The sequence below is a fragment of the Pagrus pagrus genome, assembly GCF_965226575.1.
Source record: "Pagrus pagrus genome assembly, chromosome: 4".
NCBI lineage: Eukaryota > Metazoa > Chordata > Actinopteri > Spariformes > Sparidae > Pagrus > Pagrus pagrus.
The window spans coordinates 32,999,036-33,022,406 of NC_140188.1; the positions used below are offsets into that span (position 1 = coordinate 32,999,036).

Here is a 23,371-nt window from a genome sequence, read left to right on the forward strand (position 1 = left end):
ACGGTCAGAGAAAATTCAGGTATACGAGTTGCCGAGTTGACTGACACATGGCAGATGAGAGTAAACATTGGGTTGACGGTAAGATACCTTTTCCTAAGTCATGTTTTGTACAGTTATTGTACATTGTATCGTTTCCTTTGCTTTTCCTTGTTACTCAAGTACTAGAAACAGCTGTAAGCGCGTTGTTTAAACTCTCTGAGTGATAAAATTCTAAACAACTTCTGTTTGGCATTATTGGCATGTTGCTCCCACATTCCAACATTACACATATTAACACACTGAAGTCAGAGAAGAATGACTTCTCAACATGGGAAATGAGACTATCCAAGGAGTACGTGAATGCTACGGGTGGGCGATACCACAAATTTTGGTTTTCGATCCGATACCAAGTAATTCAAGGCCAATATTCCCGATACCGATACAAATATCTTTTATTGTGAAAACATAGGACAGTCTTTAAAGGCAGATAACAAAACATTTTATTTAATTAATGTAAAGTGAACGTGCACATATACAAAAAAGTTATTGAATATAATAATAATAATTCTAATATCATTTTATCCAAAACATTTCACTATATTCAGTTATTTTTATATTTCAGAGTGAAATCAATGATATAATATTTTTTTCAGTTTCATTAAAATAATTATTTTAGGTTACAAGTTCCAATGGGCTCAATATATTATTTGGATGTCTGAATATAGTATGCTATATTTAATCAGTTTGACTAAAACATTTATTTCACTGTATACACCTGGATATTCCCTGCCTCTCTGAAAAGACTGCCGGTGAACTCTGTGTCAGGGGTCTGGGTGCTGATGAGGCATTTCTCTCTTCCTTCTCCCTTCTTCTCTGCTGTAGCTCTATTTGTTGATAAAATATAAATATATGAGCACAACGTAGAAAACTGAAACTGAAACTGATCCCATTGTATCGATCCAATTGACGCTTGAATCAATCTACAAAAGGAGTATGTAGTATTGGTAGTATCGATGTCTTTGGATCGATCTGCCCACCCCTAGTGAACGCAGCATCATTGCATATTACATTATTCAGAGAAGCCCTCACTAAGTGTTGATCACCGCCTTCATATGATCCCACATAACTGCTGCTGCTTTCTTAATGCTTTTCAGCAGCTAGTGAGAATTAAGCAACAAGCCTATATTCACATGTGAAATACTTGACCATATCAAACAATACAATTGCAATGTTACAAACAATGGTGCCGCAAGATCAGCAGCCAGTTCATTTACTTTATCTTTTCTAGTGCTTTAAATGTGTTTAGATTATTTCTTTATTTTTGTTTCTGCTGCACTGACCTACCTTGCCAGTGGGTAACAATGGATGGTCAGTTTATAACTTTAGCAGTCTGCGTACTGCTATTTATCAGACTTTTAAAAACTTCAGCTGGAGAGCCATTCAGCCATGGCTCCATTGTTTACACTCGCGATCAGCTGTTGGCTCTGCGCCAGATGCAACTTATCGATGCAGAGAAACCAGAGGTCCCTACGGCGATACGGAGGAGGAAAAGAGGCTGCTGAGCTGGAGTGAAGCGTCGGGCGATGAAAATACGGTATAAACCATGTTTACCGTCTGTTATCATGGGAAACATCAGATCTCTCCCTAATAAGATGGACGAACTAATGCCGCTGACCCGGCTACAGAGAGAGTATCGTGAGTGTAGCCTCATGTGCTTCACAGAGACGTGGCTGAACGGACTTTCTCCAGACTCACTAGTAACCCTGGAAGGCTTCCAGATCATACGAACAGGAGAGCAGAGGAGTGTGGTAAGAGGAAAGGAGGGGGCATAGCTGTGTTTGTTAATGAGAGATGGTGCAACCCTGGACATATCAGTGTTAAAGAGCAGCACTGCACCAGAGACATTGAGCTACTAGCTGTTAGCAATCGGCCATACAATCTTCTGAGGGAGTTTTCACATGTAATCATCACAACTGTTTACATCCCTCCCTTGGTCGATGCTGCTGCAGCCTGCAAGCTCTTCCACACTGTTGTTTCTCAACTACAGACTCAGCCATGCTCCCCTGTCCTCTACTCTCCCTTCCTTTACCTCGTATGTGGCATCTGCTACCTGACTATATATCTGTGGTGAATAAAAATCTGCCACAGAAAACCCAAACCCTAAATTTTAAAGAATTTGCTGCTTACTTGCAAGTTTTGTGTTGAACTAGTACCAAGTTACATCTGTCCTTTTCTTCTCTTAGAAAGTGGAATGCACTCCCTGAGGTGCTACAGTATGGATTCATTGAGTGGACTGAATACTACAGATGTTCAGGTTTTATCCTTGAGCAGAGCAGTATAGTGAAACGAGCTCAGTGAGGAGATGATGTTGGGTCACAAGTGACAGGGAATGGCCCAATTGATCCTGGAGCTTGGACCAACATTTCACCAAAAATAGTCTCTTCAATGTACACTGCGGTCAGAAAAAATGCTCAAAGAAGATCACTGTAGATGTGCACAGTCTGGTGCAAAGGAGTTTGTTGGGTTCTTCAAGGCAACAACGGCAACAAACATGAGCTGACCCTGGGATCAAAATGAATTAGTGCCTTCAGTGCTCCTGCTTTTATGCTGGTGGAGATCTCAAGGAGTCTCTACCCATTCCCTAAAAACCCTCCTGCTGGGACACGTTTCTAATAGTGTAAAACATGGCCTGATTTGTCTACGGCTTCTTCCATTGGTGGACCTTCCTAGACCACCCAATGTCTGACCCCATTAGCTTCACCTAGCGTCAATGTATGTTTTTTTAAAAGTGTGTAAAAAGTCAGAAGGTGTGACAAAAGATGAGGCCTTTACCTAAGTTATGCAGGTGGGCAGTAAAGAAGGCATTTACATGTCACACACACACATACACATATATCACTCCTGAACAAAATCTTAAGACCGGGGGAAAATTACAAGTATTCACATTTCGCGGTGGTGGATATTAACCAGGTTGTAAGTAGAGCTTCAAAATGCAAAAAGAAGAAACAGGAGCAAGAGACAAAAAACATAAAGTGGGCAATTTATTGAAAACTGCATTTAAACTCAAACAGGCTGTTCATGGGCTGATCAAGCAGTAAGACAGTCATTTTAAATTTCTTAAAAGATCTTAAGGTTATGGGACAAAAAAGTCAAGTGGTAGACCCAAACAAATTTCACCTGCGCCAAGCCAGAGGATCTGACTGTGAAGACACAGGTCAATCCTCGACCCAAATTAAGGCCCTTACTGATGCTGACTGCAGCCCAATAACCATAAGACGGCATCTGCGAGAGAAGGGCTTAAAGAACAAAAAACGTCTCCTCCCACGCCACAAACTTCCCTGTTTGGACTTTGCAAGGGAGCACCTAACATGGGACATTGAAAGGTGGAAGAAAGTTGTATTCTCTGACGAGAAAAAATTTAATGATGGCTGATGGCTTCCAACATTACTGGCATGACAAGGAGCTCCCACTGGAGATGTTTTCTACACGGCACAGTGGAGGAGGCTCCTTCATGGTCTGGGGTGCTTTTTCCTTCAATGGAACAGTGGAGCTTCAGGTTGTGCAGGGGCGTCAAACGGCGGCTGGCTATGTGGAAATGTTGCAGCGGGCATCCCTCTTGACTGAGGGCCCTCGTCTGTGCGGTGATGGCTGGGTCTTTCAACCGGACAGCGCTGCAGTTCACAACGCCTGCCTGACGAAGGACTTCTTCCAGGAGAATAACATTGCTCTTTTGGACCATCCTGCGTGTTCCCCTGATCTAAATCCCATTGAGAATGTTTGGGGATGGATGGCAAGGGAAGTTTACAAAGATGGATGTCAGTTCCAGACCGTGGATGCCCTTCATGAAGCCATCTTCACCACATGGAGCAACATTCCCACCAGCCTCCTGGAAACACTCGCATCAAGCATGCCTAAACACATTTTTTGAAGTGATCAACAAAAAGTGTGGGGCTACTCACTACTGAAACCTTTTTTGACACTTTTAGTTCTGTTTTTGACTTTTTAAGACTATGGTCTTAAACTTTTGATCAGCGCATGAACAGCCTGTTTGAGTTTAAATGCAGTTTTCAATAAATTGCCTACTGTATGTTTTTTGTCTCTTGCTCCTGTTTCTTCTTTTTGCATTTTGAAGCTCTACTTAATTTTCCCCTGGTCTTAAGATTTTGTTCAGGAGTGTATAATATATATATATATATATATATATATATATATATATATATATATATATATATATATATATATTAAAATAGATAGATAGACAGACAGTAGCTAAGTAGCTAAGTTGGCTAACGTTACATATTTCATGAAAATAACAAATCCCCACGAAGCAATACAAATAATTACCTGTCCAACAGAAAGACAGCAACCTCTGCATCACTTCTTAGGCCCTTCAGCTCCCTCAGTTGTCTCCACCATTCAAAAGCTGAACCGATGTTGACTCTGGTTTTCCCTCTGGTTTTATCCAAAGCCTTTTTCGTTGCAGCCTTTTCTGCCTCCGGCTTTCTTTTCTTAGCCCGTTTAGCAGGGCAAGCCGTTACAAGTAACGCTGGAAGTGCTACTTTTGGCTGCATTTTCTCTGCCATTGTTCTCTCCTGCTAACTCCATATGGAGTTTGCTGAATATTTCCGGCAACAGTGACACGTGATGAGTGCGCGCAGGGAGGAGGGGGGGACAGAGGGGGGCGCGGGGCAGGACGAGACATGAAGGCATCTGATTGGTTCTTTCCACTCGGACCGAATGGCAGGGATTGGTCAGAGTTTTTACAGGCCTGCAGCTGCCACAGAGGTCTGATTTTTTTTGTTCCTTTTTCTGAACACATTATGTATGGACTACTCTCAGGATGGGAAGACCATTTCACCCAGTATAACAAAAAGTGTTGCTGAACAGGATTACCAACTATACCTTTAAATAATTGCATGATTGTGTATCTCTGTGAATATCAATATCAATATAAATATTACATTTTAACACTGGTGATGGTTTGGTTGTCTAATTGCTTTCCGATGTTGTTATATGAGGCACTCCAATCTTGTAGAGGTCTCTTCAAATACAGCTCATGAAGTGCAGTCTAATTTTAACTACTGGTACAAAAAACTCTATAATGACATCATCAGTACCACAGTATTTGAGCGCTTTCCACATTCTTCCTACTGCAAATGATAAGCGATAGAGACCCAGGTGAGAAAGCTCAGTGGTTTGGCTTTAATGACATTTTAATGGGAAACTAATGGGGGTTTCTGCAGACAGACCTCAGTGGGTTCAGTGTGAGGTCAATGAGGCATAAGAAACAGGCTAATTGCTGCTTCATAAAAGCTTTGTATAAAAACAGTTATTGTTCTGCTCGATCCTCTCTGGGAGGTATTTTGCTCCGGGTTGAGGTTTTATACTTGTTTGTGTCAGGCTGTGCTCACTGAGGCAAAGATTAAAGTTTACTACATGTACTACAAGACCTTGTTAAAATTACTTAAATAGTGAAAGAAGAATGTGAACATTGACGTTTCCTTTTTTATACTGAATTTATAATGTCTGCTTAATTGAAATTATGATTTGAAAAGTGAAGAATGGTTTGAGACATTTTGTTAGAAACCATAATGGCAGAAATTCAGAAAAAAAATGGGGTCAATAAAGCAATGCTTCAAATGAATTTTAACACTTCTATGATGACATTATATTGGAGGGTCTCTCCCCCCTGTAGCAGAAATTCTCCTTTGTGAGGTAGAGAGTTGCTAATTCTTCAAAGAATTTTAGACTCAGCGTGATGAATCAGATCTCTTTAATACATGCAGCATGGAGAGAAGACCCTCCATGAAGTGTTCTCTGCAGTCTTCCAAATGTTTCCGACTTAAAGGGACATGGGGCAGGATCAAGAAATAAGACTCAATAGTGATATTATATAGTGTTAGGGTAACTGCAGCCATCAGCCAAGCTGGCAAGGGAGTGCGCATGAACTCTTCACAGCAGTGCAGCTGATGCCTTATCCCCTACACACATGAAGCAGCTGGCTCGCTGTGTGTAGCGACACATAAGCACGGCGATTTACCGTTAAGGTTGATGCAGTCTGAAAGGCACAGACGAAAGCAAAGACGGCATATTGGGGGACAGAAATATCGTCTCTGATACGGGATTGCTGTGTGTAAGCGGCTAATGTTACTACACAGACACAAACAAACCGTTAGCCTGTGGCTGCATCCAGCTGCTAACGTCGACTCCCAGATAACAGGTTGGGCTTTCGGCCCCATATATAAAGGGATATATTTCTAACAATTCGGTTTCAGACCAAAGGACCGTGGAAAATGCGCAGTCTGTAACTATTCAGTGTTACACAGCGGTGGACTAAGTTACATGTTTGCAGCTAACGCTACTTTGCACGTTAGGTCACTCCGAGTCCTCGGTGATCTCATATGATTTTCAAATCAAGCTCTAAACATGACCTGTAATGTTTTCTTACCTGGTTACTAGTAAATGAGCCATGTCAGCATCTGTTTTCAGTCCCAATTCCAGTTGAAGCTGCCTCCATGAGTCAAACGCGTATCCGATGTTTATTCGGGTGCCAGCCCCCCCGACTCACGACGTGCCGCTGATAAAACCTTTGTTTTCTTATTAGTATGACTTTTTAGAGGACTTTGTGTGGTGGTCGGTCGTTTGCTGGCCGTAGCAGAATGTAATAGTTACGGTTGTTGTTAGGTGGTGCCCTCTAGTGTCTTTATTAAGTATAACAACTGTAGTAGTAGTAGTAGTAAGTAAGTACTAATGAGCCACTAGTTCATGTATGGAGGGGATTGTGGATGGTGGACAGTTGGAACAATAACAGGACTTTGATCCAGGAGATCGCTGTTCGTGTAAAGTGACAAGTGAGTAATTTTAACATAGTAACGTAGTGAAGTAACGTCCCTTACACAACATAGCATGAGTTATGTAGGTAACATAAGTTAAGTTACAGAAGTAACAAAGTGAATGGATGCCAAACCATGATGTTAATTTCTAAACTTATGCCAAGATTTTACGTGCCTAACCCAAACCAAGTAGTTTTCTTGGCAAAATGTAAGCAAACTGCCGGCATACAACAAAGGTCTGCTACATGTGTCACTGTGTATGCTGCAATCGCCATGTTTTTATGGAAATGCTGATATTTGTTCCACTGTCCCATTTAATCTTTCCGTTACAGAACTTCCACTGTCAGATCACAAATTCTTAACTTTTGATGTCAACCTTCCTGTCTTCCGTCCCAATCACAGCACAGAAACAGCTCTCACTCAAATTACAAATGACCTTCTTTTAGCAGCGAATTCTGGCCTACTCACCATCCTCATACTCCTAGACCTCAGTGCCGCCTTTGACACAATATCTCACACCATCCTCTTAGATTGTCTCTGGGGTCTCTGGCATTCCTCTTCAGTGGTTCCATTCTTACCTGTCTGACCGTTTTATCCAAGGAGAAAATACCAGATCATCACCCTCACCACTCCCTCACGGTGTTCCACAAGGTTCTGTCCTCGGTCCCCTACTCTTTATCATCTACATCCTCCCTCTTGGCAATATCTTCCGTCATTTTGGTATCCACTTTCACTATTATGCTGACGACACCCAAATCTACATCACCACCACACCAGACACTACATCACCACTTACTGCCCTTATGGACTGCCTGCAAACCATCACAAACTGGATGTCAAACAACAAGCTCAAACTCAATGGCAATAAAAGTGAAATTCTTCTCATCGGATCCAAATCATCACTCTCCAAATCCCACCCCCTCAGTATTCTCATTGACGGCTGTTTGGTCCCCACTTCAACCGAGGTTAAAAGTCTTGCCGTTTTTTTGGACAGTACCCTCTCATTCACATCCCACATCAATAACATCTCACGCACAGCCTTTTTCCATCTCCGCAATATCTCCAGACTCCGCCCCTCCCTCACCCAGCACTCCACCGAAATCCTCATAAATGCCCTGGTCACTTCCCACCTGGATTATTGCAACTCCCTCCTCACCGATCTACCACAGAAACTCATCCACCGTCTGCAAACCATCCAGAACACCGCCGCCAGAACATCACCTGTACGAAGTCCTTGGATCACATTACACCAGTCCTGATGCAACTCCACTGGCTCCCTGTCCATCAACGTATACATTACAAGCTCCTTCTGCTAACATTCAAAGCTCTCCATAACCAGGCCCCCCCATATCTCTCTAATATGCTACACCCTTATATCCCACCCCGTTCACTCCGTACCACATCTGCCGCCCTGCTTTCCACCCCCTCATTTTCACTCACCCCACTGGGCGCTCGGGCTTTTAGCTGTTCTGCACCTAGACTCTGAAACTCACTCCCACTACACATACGCACTCTGGACTCTATCGACACCTTCAAATCCCACCTCAAAACACACCTCTTTAAGTTGTCCTACTCCCTATGATACTCTGTCCCCCAACCATTTTATCCACCTTATCTATTTATCTAGCCACATTTTTCTTTGTATGTATTTATATTATGTGCTATTGTATTTCATATCTGTTTATTTTTTGTTTTGTTTTGTTTTCTGTTTCTTACATGTAAGGTGACCTTGGGTGTTAGAAAGGCGCCAACAAATAAAATGTATTATTATTATTATTATTATTTGGGAAATGCTGGGAATTGACCTATTCAGTCATAAAGGAATGAGGACGTGTTGGTTTAGATGGAACAAATGTAAAAAAAATTGTCACAACCTCCAACTAGCGTACCTTGTAATGCAAGGAAAATAGTCTGTTTGTTGGTTTGTTTGTCCGCAGGATAACAAAAAAACTACAGAACGGATTTCAACGAAACTTGGAGGAGGATGGGTTCTGTCTGAAATTTGCCAGGTTGTATTTGACAGAGTTAAACACTTTGATGTGTTTCCTGAATGAGAGTGTCGAGTCCAGGATGACTCCCAAGTATCTCAACTCGCTCACCAAAGCGAGCTCCTCCCCTCCCAGAAAGAGAATGAACAATATTTGGCGGCCTTTTAGCAAAAATCATACAGACACTTTTTTTAACATTTAAAGAAAGACATGAATCAGTGAGCCGGTCCTGAACATGAGCCATTGCCGTTGTGAGTATTTGAGCAGCCTCTGTCGTATTTTTCACAGGGGTGAAAATGGCCGCGTCATCCACGTACAACTGTGCATTGACACCCTTACAGACATCAAAGAAATCGTAAATGTTTAAAGAAAACAAAATAGGTCCAAGTATGGATCCCTGAGGGACCCCTACTGGACAATCCGGGTAAGGGGATTTTACACCGCCGACCACCACACACTGCTCTCTATCTGCATGATTGAAATTAAATTTCGACAGCTTAGTTAACAGTACTCAGTGGTCAACAGTGTCAAATGCCCTTTTAAGATCCAAGAAGACAGCTCCCACACAGCTGTTCCTATCCAGGAGACACTTGGTTTTTTCAACAAACATGCTTATGAAACATGCTTGATGAAAAACATATCAGTGGATATCATGGAGTGATACAGGGCACTCAGTTTGATATTGGATTAGGCTTGATTGAATTTAAGGTGACTGTTGGCCCTTGGCAGAGGTATTCTCTCTACTAAATACCATTCTAGTTTGAGTTTTTCTCTTGTAGTTTGTATTTTAGTCCATCTATTTTCTATACTAATTCATTGTATTATAGGTTTCGTCATTCATCTGTACTTATTTCTATCTTTGTTCTGTGGTAACACCCTCTGATGGATCAATAAAGGATTATCTTGTCTAGATAATCCTCATATGTTATTTCTAGAACATTACAGTCATGTTATAAAGATAAATAAAAACTTTACCTGTAATGTTTAACTGGATTTTGCCCCAGAACGGGTCATTATCAATGTATCTCAAACACAAGGCAGTTTTGCTGCAAGGTCAACATGGAATTCTAGCATTCACAGCACAGCCTCTAATAATCCCCTTTTCTGTAAGAGGTCAGCAGGTGAAGGAGTCCCCAGGGTGGTGTGTGTGCGTGTGTGTTTGTGGATGTTTCAGCATGATTTTCTTCACTGCAACTGACCAACAGTAGTTAGCATGGCTGTTCTGTCAGAAGCTTAAAGCTGTAGTGTGGGGTCGGAGGCCAGGATGCGGTTAATGCTGTTCTAAATTGCCTTTCCTTGGAGATTTGCCCCCATCAAGACACCTGAGAAAGGTGAGGAGGTCACACTGAGAGGAATAGTGTGAAGGAGGTGGATGGAGCACATGCAAGGCCAGTTAACATGTCCACTATGCTGACTATCACCCCACATGTGACAATGGACTGGATTCCGCAGGCTGCACTATTATCTGCTGAGGTTTTCTGTGGCTGTGTGTGTCTGAAGCTCTCTGAATCAAAGAGAAAAATAGGTACCAAAGGCCAGGCATTTACTTTAAGTACAATGTTATCATAACTGATACAGAACCTTTTGTCTTAAGGTACTGGAATTAAACCCCAGTTGTATTAAATCATACATACTATCAGAATTGGTCTTATATTCCACCACTGTTGTGTACTATGAGTACTGTAATCCAAATTACAAGATCAAGATCAAATTACAAGATTACAATACTACTGTATTTTCTTTATTTTAATTACGATCTTCTTACCCTCTGGTTAATGAATTCCCTTATGCAGCTGATAAACAAAGTCGTTTTTTAAATGTCTTTCCTGTATGAAGGCCTCCCAAAAATCCATTCGCTACTACCAGGCAAGCCTACCGTCAGCTTAATTGAAATTACCTCTGTTGGTATTAGAGCAAAGGGTGGGTGTATCATGGTGGCGATGGAGTAAATGTGGATGAGGGGGCCAATTTTATTGAGGAGGCTGGGTTTATAATTGGTTTGACACCTGGTTCATTGGAAATACTCTTGGAGGAGAGAACCAGGAGGAGAGGTCAAACCATATTTTAGTTTGATGGTCACCCTTCTGGAAAGCATTTTAATAGTTTCAGAATGTTAAGGTTAAGGATGCCCAGACACATACAGTACAATTTAGAGGGTCTTTCATAACAAAAGCTGTCGAAAAAGTATGTGAATGAGGTGTTAAATTTGTAATAATAGTACTATTTTAAAAACATTTGTATGTTATTTGCCATGTGTTTTACCTATTCTATTAGTCAGAGAAACATATACTTAGACCAGTATCTGATCAAATGTATTTATATTATGTATTGTCCCAATTGACATTACTGACAGGAAGGCTGCTGAGCACATTAATGTTCTCTTGGAATTTCTATTGGTCTGGGTTAGTATTTAACACTGTTACAGCAGAACAGAGAAAGTGAACCAAAATACAAGACACTCAGGTGCCAAAAAACAAGGATCAGGCAGGGGCAGATCTGAGAACTAAAGAAGTACAAAAATACAAAAACTAAATCAAGTACAACCCAAGAAGTTTCAAGTCTTTTGTCACAAGTCCAAGTCAAGTCTCAAGTCTCTGGCCATCTGATCTGTCCCCAACACTGTATTGTTAAATCTTATGAATTCAAAGCATGTCCTGTAGCTACCATCCATACAGTACAGTATCAAAATCAGTTGTAGGATAATTTATGGGGTCTACTGCAATGCAATCTGAAGAAACACAAATTAAAAACTCTGTTTCAATTTCATAACTGTATTTTTCAACATTTTGGTATCTGCTCAAAGGATACATGATGTTTGTCTGTGTTACTAACTGGCTGTAAAGCCCAACCTCATCATGCGTTAAATTTTCAGTGTTCAAAGTGAGAGGAAAACATCTGTATTGAAAGTGAACATAATTTCATACCTGTATTTTTCAACATTTTTCAAGTGTTATAAAATCTGCATGATAAAACTGAAATATGTGTAGTGTTCTAGGGGAGAAATAGCTCTAAACTAATACTGCAGCGTTTCTATCATGGTTTTTTTTTTTCTGAAATAAAATGTGGGCAGCCAAGAGTGGATGCGAACTTGTGACAGGAAAAATATCACGTATGATTTAATGGAGCTAGCTTAATTTTGTTTGCATCCAGAACTTACATTGGGTCTTCAATTTAGGACATCGTGTAGTCTAATCTTCTGCTACTTAACACATCCCTCTAGCCCTCGGAACGTTAAACTTATACCTATATATATATATATATATATAAGTTTAACGTCTCTTTCACATTAGCAAGTGAACGACCAGTCTGGGCGCATTTTGAGATGCTTGATGAAATTCGACGTTGAACTGGCATCATTTATCCTGGTGCCACACACCTGCATGTAGCTGTTTGCTTATTTCCACTGTGCACAAAGTTATTGTAACCAAAGGTAATGATAAAAGGCACAACTCCAGGAGGACTTGTTGTCGCCATGGTCAAGGCATTTTCTGATCTGTGAGTGCATGCACATAGCGCATGCGTTACGTTGCACATTATGGCAAAGGGGACATGCAGCTCGTCACACATTTCCCCAATGTATATGCACCAATAAAGTGAAATAGAAATACATGAATAAATTTAGATTTAAAAAAGCAATTATTGCATGAAATACAGGTTGTTCATGAGTCTCGAAGCTCGAGTCCGAATGAAGTCTGAAGTCTTTTGAGGTGGAATCGCAAGTCAAGTCTGAAGTCACTGTTTGTGCAACTTAAGTGCGTCCAAGTCCCAGACTCGAGTCCCCATCTCTGTATTGAAAGTAGTCAAAACTGTATCGAAAAGATGCTGTTAGATTCTTTTCTGATTTCAGAAAAAGCTCTTTGGTTAAGGTTAGGAAAAGATAGTGGTTTCAGTTAAATGTTCTTTAAGTCACTCTTGGGTTTTTTCAGTCATAAACAAAGATTGTTTCCTTGCATCCTTTCCTACAGTACAACTGTTTTTTTGGCCACTTGGTGACAGTGGTTTGAGAACACTGACATCATCACCTTTAAATTAATATGGGGAACTTGTTAGCAAACACCTCCAAACCAACCTTTCCTCATTTTTTAATTGAATTCAATTCACTTTATAAATCCCTAGCCTTAGTTAAAAATAAAAAGAATACAACATTTTTAAACAACTATGAAAAGATATTTGATGTACTCCCTGGCATTTAATGAAATTTATGATAACAGAGATTAGTACATACATATATGTGTTGACATGACAATATGTTTATTTATTTATTTATTTATTATTGTTTAATTTTTATTTTATATGAGATCCTTGCTGTATTTATTTATTCTATTCATTGACTTCTTGAATGTGAAACAGCTCTCATGTGGTGTGTTATGTGTAAGTGTTTGACACTTTGTATAAATACTTAAATAAAGAGAAAAAAACAAAAAACAAAAAAACTTGTTAGCAAACACTATTTACACATTCAGCAGACACACAGCATCATTTGCATTATTTTAGAGTGAGATTAAAGCGAATCCAGTATTCACTCTCTTTTATGTCTGTTGTTGGTTTCTACCAACTCCTGAGGAAAGTATGTGAGTTCTGAGATCTAGATACAGATACTAGCTCTGTTTCTATCTGAGAGCTACAACCAGCTCATCTCTAACTGTGTCTGTCTGCCATTTGGTGCTGAGCAGAAAGTGTATTGTAGGTTTTTACAGCCTTTTCTCAGCAGCTGCCAGATAAAACACACACACACACACACACACACACACACACACACACACATATCAACTATATAAGGTGTTAGAAATACCTTAATCAAGATTTTTATAACACTATTATTATTATTATTATTATTATTATTATTATTATTATTATTCATATTAATATTATTTTACTCTTTTTCTTTTTGACTGGAAATACATCTGTCCACTCCAGTGGACATAACACACCAAAGGGTTTGTTCTGCCTACTGAGATGGTAAATGGTAAATGGTCTGCATTTCTATAGCGCTTTTCCAGTCCTCTCGGACAGCTCAAAGCGCTTTGCAATACATGCCACATTCACCCATTCACACACACATTCATACACTGATGCCGGAGGCTGCCATGCAAGGCGAGATTCAGTCTTATTGGATAAGTTTTGTTTATAATGATGATCATTTCCACTTTAATAGTTTTAATCAAACAGCATTATTAAAGAGTCTTCAGATGTTATCTAAATATAGGTGCGATAGGTAGAATCTACCCCTTGGAGTGGACAGATGTGTTTTCAGTCACAGAAAAAATATTTGCAGGAAAAATATAAATCAAATCTTGATAAAATAATTTCAAACATCTGTCTATACCTGACTGGTTTTCTGAGGATAAAATGATTTAATAGTCAATCACTGTGTATTCCTCGTGTCGACTGCAATGGACATTTAAATCACTCCATCAAAAAAACATATGTTGAAAATAAAACATTACTCTGTGATTTAATAATTCATGCATGAAATTTTACCTGCTGACATCATCCAAAATATCTATTGTCTAAAATGTCTAAAAGAGATCACCTTGTTAATGAATTGAACAATGTACAAATGATTACTGTATTCTAACCTTCAGTACATGTAACCATACAAGTCTTATATAGTGTTGTATTAAAAATAAGGAAGAGGTGAGTGTAACCTTGCACTGTGTTTGTTGTCTCTGTGGACTTGTGCAGTTCTCCCTCCAGTGCGCTCTACATTCACTTTGAAACTAACAGAATCAGGTCTACAGTGTTAAATATTTCATCGTATCTTTTCCATGTAACTGTTATCCTGCTACAGCAACCATGAAAATGAAAGAAAAAGAAGATGCCAATGCGAGGAGACACCTGGCAGACATGCATTTAAATCCTGTTGAGGATGTGGGAGTGTGTTTACCTCTCTACGCTGTACATACACTGCACTTTACCACATGTCACATGCAACATAGAATTTAGAGAGCATCACTCTGTGGGCAAGTGACTTTTTTCATCTTTTCATTGATTTCACAGAAATTAAGTGTTGATTGGCCTTGTACTCCATTCAAGATTGAATACTTCAATAGTGGATCAGCTGAAAAGAAGCCCACGGAAAAAATACCACAGTGGTTGACCTCGTAGATGTGGAAATGAATAGCAGGCAGTGGCACCGATCCTTAGTGTAATTTGTGGGGGGTTACAAATGCGAGGGTTGAGAAGAATGACACTGAAAGCACCTTCTGTCTGCACTATGGAGCAGAAGCCATTACTGGCTATAGTGTTGTCAGCCGTTCAGCATCAGCTCCTTTGAGAATGAGGCTTTCAATCAATGTATGAAAAGCCTGTATCTCTGTGGAAAGAATGAGACAGAATAACTCATGATGGGGGCAGCGGCAGCAGTCGACTGAGTAGGTGTTCAAAAGCTATGCAACTGTCTAGAAGGAATTGTCTTGTTTTTATCCGTGCCATCGGCCTCGCTGCATTGTTTGTGGTAATGATGGTTTTCTTGGCTGCTGTCAGGCATATTTACAAGGATGACACTCCTGAGAGGAGTTAGCATGACTTGACTGTATTGTTGGGCTGGGGTTATTTCCATGTGAGACAGAACAGTTATTTTCTGGTTTTGTATCTGCTTTAGATATTTGGACATTACTCCATCATGATGATCTATATTTTTAACATAATAATAATAGTAAGAAGAAGAAGAATGATAGGGATAATATCCAAAGATTTAATAAATATCACATATCCTTAACAGTATTTCTGAGCACTGAACAAAGCAAACCAATCCATTTTTATGTTTCCAGGCAGCAGCTAATTTCCATGATTTTTCATGAAAAGTTGAAGAGATTCGCTGCAGTGCAAATTTCCACAAAAAAAAGATAAGTAACAGCAATAATTCCAAACGTGATGTTGACCATGATTTTCATACCTAACTGTAAAGGCGACAGTCCTAAAACTACTATATTGTAATAGATACTGAGCACATTTCAACAGATCCATCTTTGGGACAACTGAACAAACTGGAGACTGTGATAAAGCACTCCTGGAAAAGCTAGTAAGCGGACCTTTGGTTGGAATTGTTTTGTCTACAAAAGTCTGAAAGATGAATTTCATATTGTAGTGAAATTCATCTGAAAGGCGGCCTTGAAGATTTTAAAAACCAAAAGATGCATAGCAGTATGGTAAGTTTGGACAGTAGTGAGCAATGTGAACTTCACTGAGTATCTGTTTTATGCAACATAATACGAATTTTCTTGTACTGCTATAATTTGTTACATTGTTGGTCCATTTTTTATATTCAGAATTGAGAATATTCAAGCTCTCAATACTGTGCATAACACAAGATTATTTTACTGTGACAAACCGTTTTATTAGACATTTTTTTTCTTGTATAGAGCCATTTTGCACTTTCATGTTTTGTCTTCTTTCCTGTAGCTCATACAGAGTGTAATTTGCCACACTCACAGGGAAGAAATGTGCCAGCCTGTTATTTGCAATGTGGGAGTTTTGAATAGCAGCCTTTATGGAAACAGGTGGTAGTTACTGTAGGGGAGCAGAGCAATCTTACTCAGTCCTCCTTGCATCCGCCAGCCATTCAGAGCACACAGTACCCCCTGCAGCCTGCAGCATTTCCTTGGAACATAATTAAGCCTTATTCAAGAATACGGCATGACTAATACTGCCAGTTTTACATTGGGTTGTTCAAAAATGAGTCATTGCGCTGCAACACTGCAAGCTTATTTGAGAGAGTACTAAACAAATTCAGCGCACTATTCAGTCTGCAAGTCAAAATTTGAGAGAGCAAGGGCACATATTTTTAAGAACTGAATCAGAGTTTTCTCTAGCTGTCCTCTCTAAGGTGAAATTTAATCAAAAGCTGACTGTCCCCACTTTTATTTTAAAAGTGGGGAGAATAGTGTTACAGAATGACCCTTCGTTTTCAGGTTAAACTGAGCGGATGATGCTCTGCTCTCAGTTTGAGTTTGAACAGGATTCACATGACCAAAACAAATCTGATTCTGCTCTTATGAATGTGCTCTCAAAGGGTGATTTCGTAATTGAGTAACACTCAATTTTTTTTGCGCTCTCTCAAATCCTTTGTAATCTTTTGTTCTTCCATACAGTAGAAGATTAATGAAAAGGACACGTTTAAAATGAGGAAAACAGAGACAAAATGCTCTTCTTATTACTGTTGTGTAAGAAAACTATGCAAAAGTCTGCAGTCCTCACACACTGGGGCATTTGTCTTTTGCAGAGTTGCAATGCAGAGCCCTTGCTGGCCATTTGTTTTGCTCTAGGCACCGCTCTGCAGCTCACCTGACAGCTCTAAAGGCAAATAATGATGCAGCTGATTTCTTCTGACAGGATTCTGCGTCTCCGCTCTGCATTTGCATGTTGTATGTTTATCACTGCAAGAATGAGCCCGGGGTGTACTGTCAGTGGCATTTTACTTGGTCAGTTCATTACATGTGCAGTGCCCAGCTCTAGAGGCCTCCCCCACCCTTAATTTCCATGAAAGTGAATAATACGTAAATTCTCCTGAAACTATCTTTTGCAGTACAATATTTCATTGAATTTATGAAAGGCTGTACTTTAAAATGAAACACCCGCCATTAAAAAAACATCTAATAAGTCAGAAATGTCACTAAGGCTCTGAATCATCACCCCCGACAGCACAAATACATCCAGCTCCTCTGTCTGTGCCGACACATTCAACTGCTGAATGAATAATCATTCTAATATCTGTGAAGAGAAAAATAGCTGAAGTGGCAAGTGAGTACAAACCCATGTTCCACGTCAGAGCAGATTCTGATCTTTCCCTCCTTCATATGGCATTGTTTTGTAACAGCAGCTTGTGAGATTCTCGGCTTTCATACCATCTTCAGTTTAAAACAAATGGCTTGGCTTAGTGTTAAAAAGCAACAGTGTGGCTGTGATCATTTGCCGTGCATACTGTACTAATGAGACCATTGCAGAGAAGAAGTAAGCCCCTGGGCCTCACAGCTGTCACCATTCAGCACTGCTAAGATACATATGTATACTATCTGTGTTCTACTCTATTGATTAGATCTATGGGAAATGTATCCCACGAATCTCTAAATGTGGGCCTATGCTGTAATAAAAGTTATTTCTTTGATCAAATATGCATTTTATGAAAAAGGTGCAACTCCAATTTGTAACCCTAAGATTCCACTGGATGAATGTCTGTTGCGTTCCGGCTCCAGTATGGTTTGAGTTGTGAGACCAAGGAGTTCCCGCGATAATTACATAATCACGCATGACCGCAGTTATACGTATGTGTTATAAACACAACAACTCGAAGTGTTCCCAACTGAAGGATTAGAAGAAGTGCTTGTATTTGTCTTTTTTGAGATTGTTGTGCTGGCGTCAACACGGAGTGCTTTATTATGAAAATTAACCAGATGTTATTGTTGTTTCAGTGTGTGACTTCCTGTCTGCTCTGTGCTGAATTCGGCTGAATTGCTGCGTCGTGCGCCGGCATCCAGCAGAAATAGAAGCCCTGCATATCTGCACCAGCAGGGACCGGACTGGAGCTGGGACGCAGCAGACACACAACGCAGTGGTGCCAGTGGAAGTCAACACATAGACTAGAGTGAAACCTATCAGCTCCGCTGCCGTGACGGAGCGGAGCCAGACCGGACATGTATCTGGTGGAATCTAGCCATTACAGTAAATGGCCGCGTTTCCCAGATTCGTTAAGAAGCTCTTAAGTGCTAAGATCTTCTTAGGAGCGCTCTTAAGAACGCTGTGAAAGAAGGATGCGTTTCCCAGAGTCGCACTTAGCTTAAGAAGATCTTTCACTAAGAAGGAAATGTAAGATCGAGCTGACCCACTCTTAACAGCCTTCTTAGTGACCGAATGCTCAGTGATCAAGCGCGTCAGGGAAATTTATATCCTCCACTTTTCGAAATAATAAAACAATGCTCAATGTTGAAATGCGCTCATAGCTGCGGACCACTGGCGCAAGAAAAAAGAAAAGAAAATGGTAGATGAAAAAAAAACCTTTTTATTGAATTACACGTGTAAGTTTTCCACAACATCTGCATATATGAGTTTATAGTACTACACATAAAAAAAACAACAACCCTGTGGCATTTCACAGATATCAAGGGAACAGATTAATATATATTAAAGATATTAAACTCAGCTGAACCTCATCCAGAGAGGCTTCACCTGCTACTCTACAGTATATAAATGCGTTGCCAAAGTCCGCGCGTGTGAGAAACCATGGCTGCAATACAGCACATTCTCGCTGCGAACCAACAGCGTCGACCGTGCGCGAAGCCAGACGGTTTACATAAATGCATACGTGCGTCAGCACTTCTCCCCACTGGACGTGCTGTCAGACCGGGCTGTCCAGGCAAAGTACTGGCTGCCCCGTGCGGAGATCCAACGGCTGATCACTCTGTGCTGCACCTCCGGGCTGAGGCCAAAATTGCAGCGGGTTGCTCTCTGGATGTGTGGAGACACCAGAGTGATCAGCCGTTGGATCTCTTTGCCTGGACAGCCCGGTCTGACAGCACACACACACACACACACACACACACACACACACACACACACACACACACACACACACACACACACACACACACACACACACACACACACACACACACACACACACACACTTATGCGCTGATAAAGAGGTGGGTGATCGATTTGCCTGGCATCGATTGATTCAGCACAGCAGCACCGCGGTGGACAGCTCCCACTAAGAGCTTCTTAAGAAGCTTCTTTGGCTTGATCTTCAGGTTCTCCTAAGAAGGCAGTTAAGAACGCGTCTGGGAAACACCCGTATCTTAGCGCTCCTTCTTAGCCGAACCCTTCTTAAGAGCCTTCTTAAGTCCTTAAGAACGATCGAATCTGGGAAACGCGGCCAATGTCTTTACAAATCCAAACTCAGCTTGAAAATTACAGATAAATACAATATGGCAATATAGTAGAAACGCTGTCCTGCAATATAATATAGTAATACAATAACAGGAAAATCCCAACATCCAAGTCTCATTGAACTAGACAGTAAAAACTCTGCTCCCTCTGTCTGATGGGGGGTAATGTTTATTTCCATTGAAAGAAATTCAGCATCCTTCCACTGCACAGACAACACGTTCTCACTCCCAACTTGTCAATTACAGCAGCTTGGTCAGTGGCCTTAAGCTTTAAACTATGACGCTCTACCTACCCCTCTAGTTGGGCTCCGGGGTCAAGTTAGCAATAATGTGTTATGCATTCAACGTATGGTTAGACTTTAAATTAAGTTTGCTGACATTTCACATATGACACACTACGACTTTTTGAATGTTAGAGTTGTCAAACGGTCTTGGTTTGGTTAGGTTGAGGCACCCATACTACTTGGTTGGGTTTAGGAAAAGATCGTAATTTTGGTTAAAATAACTTTGTTCAGTTTTTAAGTGCACTCTACAAAGTGTACGTGACATAAGTACTGTAGGTGACATAAGTATGCCACTGCTTACTATGGTAACTTGAGTAACATAAGTTACGTCATTTTCATTTGTTAATTTAAAAGCAAATCACTCTTGATTCATGGTCACAAAGGGGACATGAGCCCTGTTTATTCAGACTCTCGTTTGTTTCCTTTTGATGGATGTAAGTACAATATTCACTCTCCTTTGAGTTCTGGTTTGATCTTTGGTCTCTGGTTCTTCCGCTGCCAAATGCTCTATGTTCACCAGCAGTCTCTAACTTTGTTGGTCTTCTGTTTTGTGGTGGGCGTGCACTCTGCTGTAATTCACAATATAGTGCTTCTCAGTCACCTCACTGTTTTAAATAGATATACCATCTATTAATGAAATCTATTGGAAATGTACACTCTACAGATCAGAGCTTCCTGAAACTGGTCTATGCTGTAATAAAACGCAAGTCTTTCAGCGCGTCTACTGTTTGGTGCTGGACATGTAGTGTACAGTGGGTTTATTAGAGCTCTTTCGCTGAAAACAGCTGTCTGTTGCTGCTGGACAACTACTCCTTTTGCCGCTACTGCAGAGCAACCAGGTTAGTGTGACTTGTTTCATTATTTCACCCACCATTTAATTCACAGTTCAAAGAATCTTTTTAATGATTTCTTCAATGTTTCTCAACGTAGAGACTAGACTTGTAGTTCTCGAGACCGGTCTTGGTCTCGAGACCGGTCTCAAGACCACTTTTTTGTTGTCTTGGTCTTGTCACGGCCTTGACAGTCTTTGGTCTCGGTCTTGTCTCGGTCTCGCAATGTCTCGGACTGGCTGAGCGGTCTCGAAGATATTTGTAACCTATAATATCCAGGCAGGCACAGTTTTTTTTTTTTTTTTATATATCATTAGACGCCCCCTTCAAGTGGTACCAATCACATGCATTTTGTGAAACAGACGGCGTTGGCGCTCGTCCTCTCACTCAGTCTCGGTCTTGAGCTGAACTAGTCTTGGTCTTGACTTGGTCTGTCTTGGTCTTGGTCTTGGTCTTGATACTCTCTGGTCTTGGTAGTGTCTTGGTCTCGGTTTAGGCGGTCTTGACTACAAGTCTAGTAGAGACATGGGAGTCTCTTTACAATGTTATGCTAATCCTAAACAAATAACACTTTCCACAAACCAAGGACTATCACAGGTTAATCAAGATTGTATGAAGCTCTTATGTTGAGTTTATTAATACATGATAAGGACAGATCCAGAGGAAGACTGGAGAATACATCTGGATCAGAAACTGTGACTGAGTGACTTGTGCAAAGATGGTGTTACTTCTACTTCAAACACCAGATATAGATTGACACAACACAATTTTCTGCATCAGCTCTATATCACCCCATATAAGCTGCACAAATACAATGTCCCCTTCCTAATTGAAATGTGGCTCTCTGAAATTTATAGTTGCATACACACAAACAACATTTCACAAGATATGGCAACCCTTTATAGATTATATGGAAAACCTCCCATTGCACCAGGTTGATTGTACCCGTGAAGTATAGTTTGTTATAGTATAGTTTTATAGTGCTTTACCACATGATCCTTAAGATGCAACCAAATTGCCAGAATAACTGTTAGCAAAGTACATTTCTGCAAAACCACAGATAAGTTAGGTTTCATTACGTTAAATTTTCTATTTCTCTTTTGTCACAATGCTGTGCTTATGGTCTGGTTAGGTTAAGGCACAAAAGCCACTTGGTTAAGGTTAGAACATAATTCTTTTGGCTTAAAATACCCGTTTTGGTTGCCACAAGCAGAGCTGGAAATGTCCGGAGGTCTTGTTAAAAACGCCCAGTCTTCTTGCCACAAATACAGCTGGAAATTTTCCCAAGGTCTCCTTGCTGAATCCCAGACTCAAACAGCAGGCACCGGTTTGGCAGCCTTCAGCCTGTAACTCCACCACCTTCTCTCCCAATTTGAAAGTCATGTAATAAACTGTGAAAGTGATATGACACTTTTTGTGGCTGTGAGATGAGATGTTGCCCCAAGTCTCTCACTGTTTTGCCTTAAATGTTTATTCACTTTATTTTGTTGTTATTGTGGACAGTGTCTAAATCAGGGGTGCTCAGACCTTTTGCCTTGGAGGACAGGTAACTTAATGGTTCTATGATATGATGAGGATCCAGGCTGATGAAGGTTCTCAGTCATCGAGGTCATGGTAATTCTAAGTGCTGTATCGTAGGCAACGGGACTTATTTCTGAAACAAGCCCAGTTGCCTACGATACAGCACTTAGAATGAGGGATCCAGTAATCATTAGTTCTTCCCATTTGCTTTAATGTTCATTAGACATTTTCCAGCAAAACCAACAAGTATCAGCAACAAGTAACCCACAATTACAACTAGATCTGATATTGCTTTCGTGAGCTCAGGCCTGCGGCACATAGTGCGGTGGTCTGGTTTGTTCACTCCTCCTCCTCTGATTTGCTCTCATCTTCCTCCCCCACCAAAATTCTGGCTTTCCCTGGAAATATTTCAGCTGAACTCGGTCAGTTCCCGAGGGCAACTCTGCTTATCTTTGGGATATAGATCCAAAGAAGAGGACATGAAAAAAGGATTAAAATCACACTGACAAGTGTTGTTTATCTCTTTCTCATCCTCACACACTTGGACTGGTATATATAGAGATGCACACAAAATAGTAACTTCCTTTGCTGTTGCCACTGAGCATCAAACTATGACCCTCCCTCCCTCCCTCACACAAACAGCTCTGTGGATGTGAAGCGGCATTCTAAAAGAGAGCCAAGCCTGTCAGATTCCTAATCGTTGTCGAGAGGCCCTTGGCTCTGTATGCACAGCAGACGCCAGCCTCAATTAGACAGGTGTATACAGTCTGCCAATGCATGAGAGGAGTGTGGACAGGCCCTATTCTCTGTACAAACACTGGTTCTGCACCACCGCTGCTGGATCAATGCGGCTGTGGGACTCCAAGAGCCGGACTGAGAGGCTGTGCAGCAGGCAACAGCAGTGGCTGAATACAAGCCTGAGAAGGACAGATGAGATGTTGACAGAGGAGGAAATGAGGAGCAGTTGATGCCGATTACAGACGCGACTTGTCAAAGCTGGCATGCTGAATTGTTGTTTCCCAAGTAATATTTTGACAGTGAATAGACAGTCAG

General features: G+C 40.8%; 1 protein-coding gene across 1 annotated transcript in view; it reads right to left on the reverse strand.

The window, feature by feature from the left end:
* The window catches only part of sez6b (seizure related 6 homolog b), a 259,161-nt gene that overhangs the window by 223,131 nt on the left and 12,659 nt on the right, over positions 1-23,371 (reverse strand). The gene's annotated exons all lie outside the window — the stretch shown is intronic.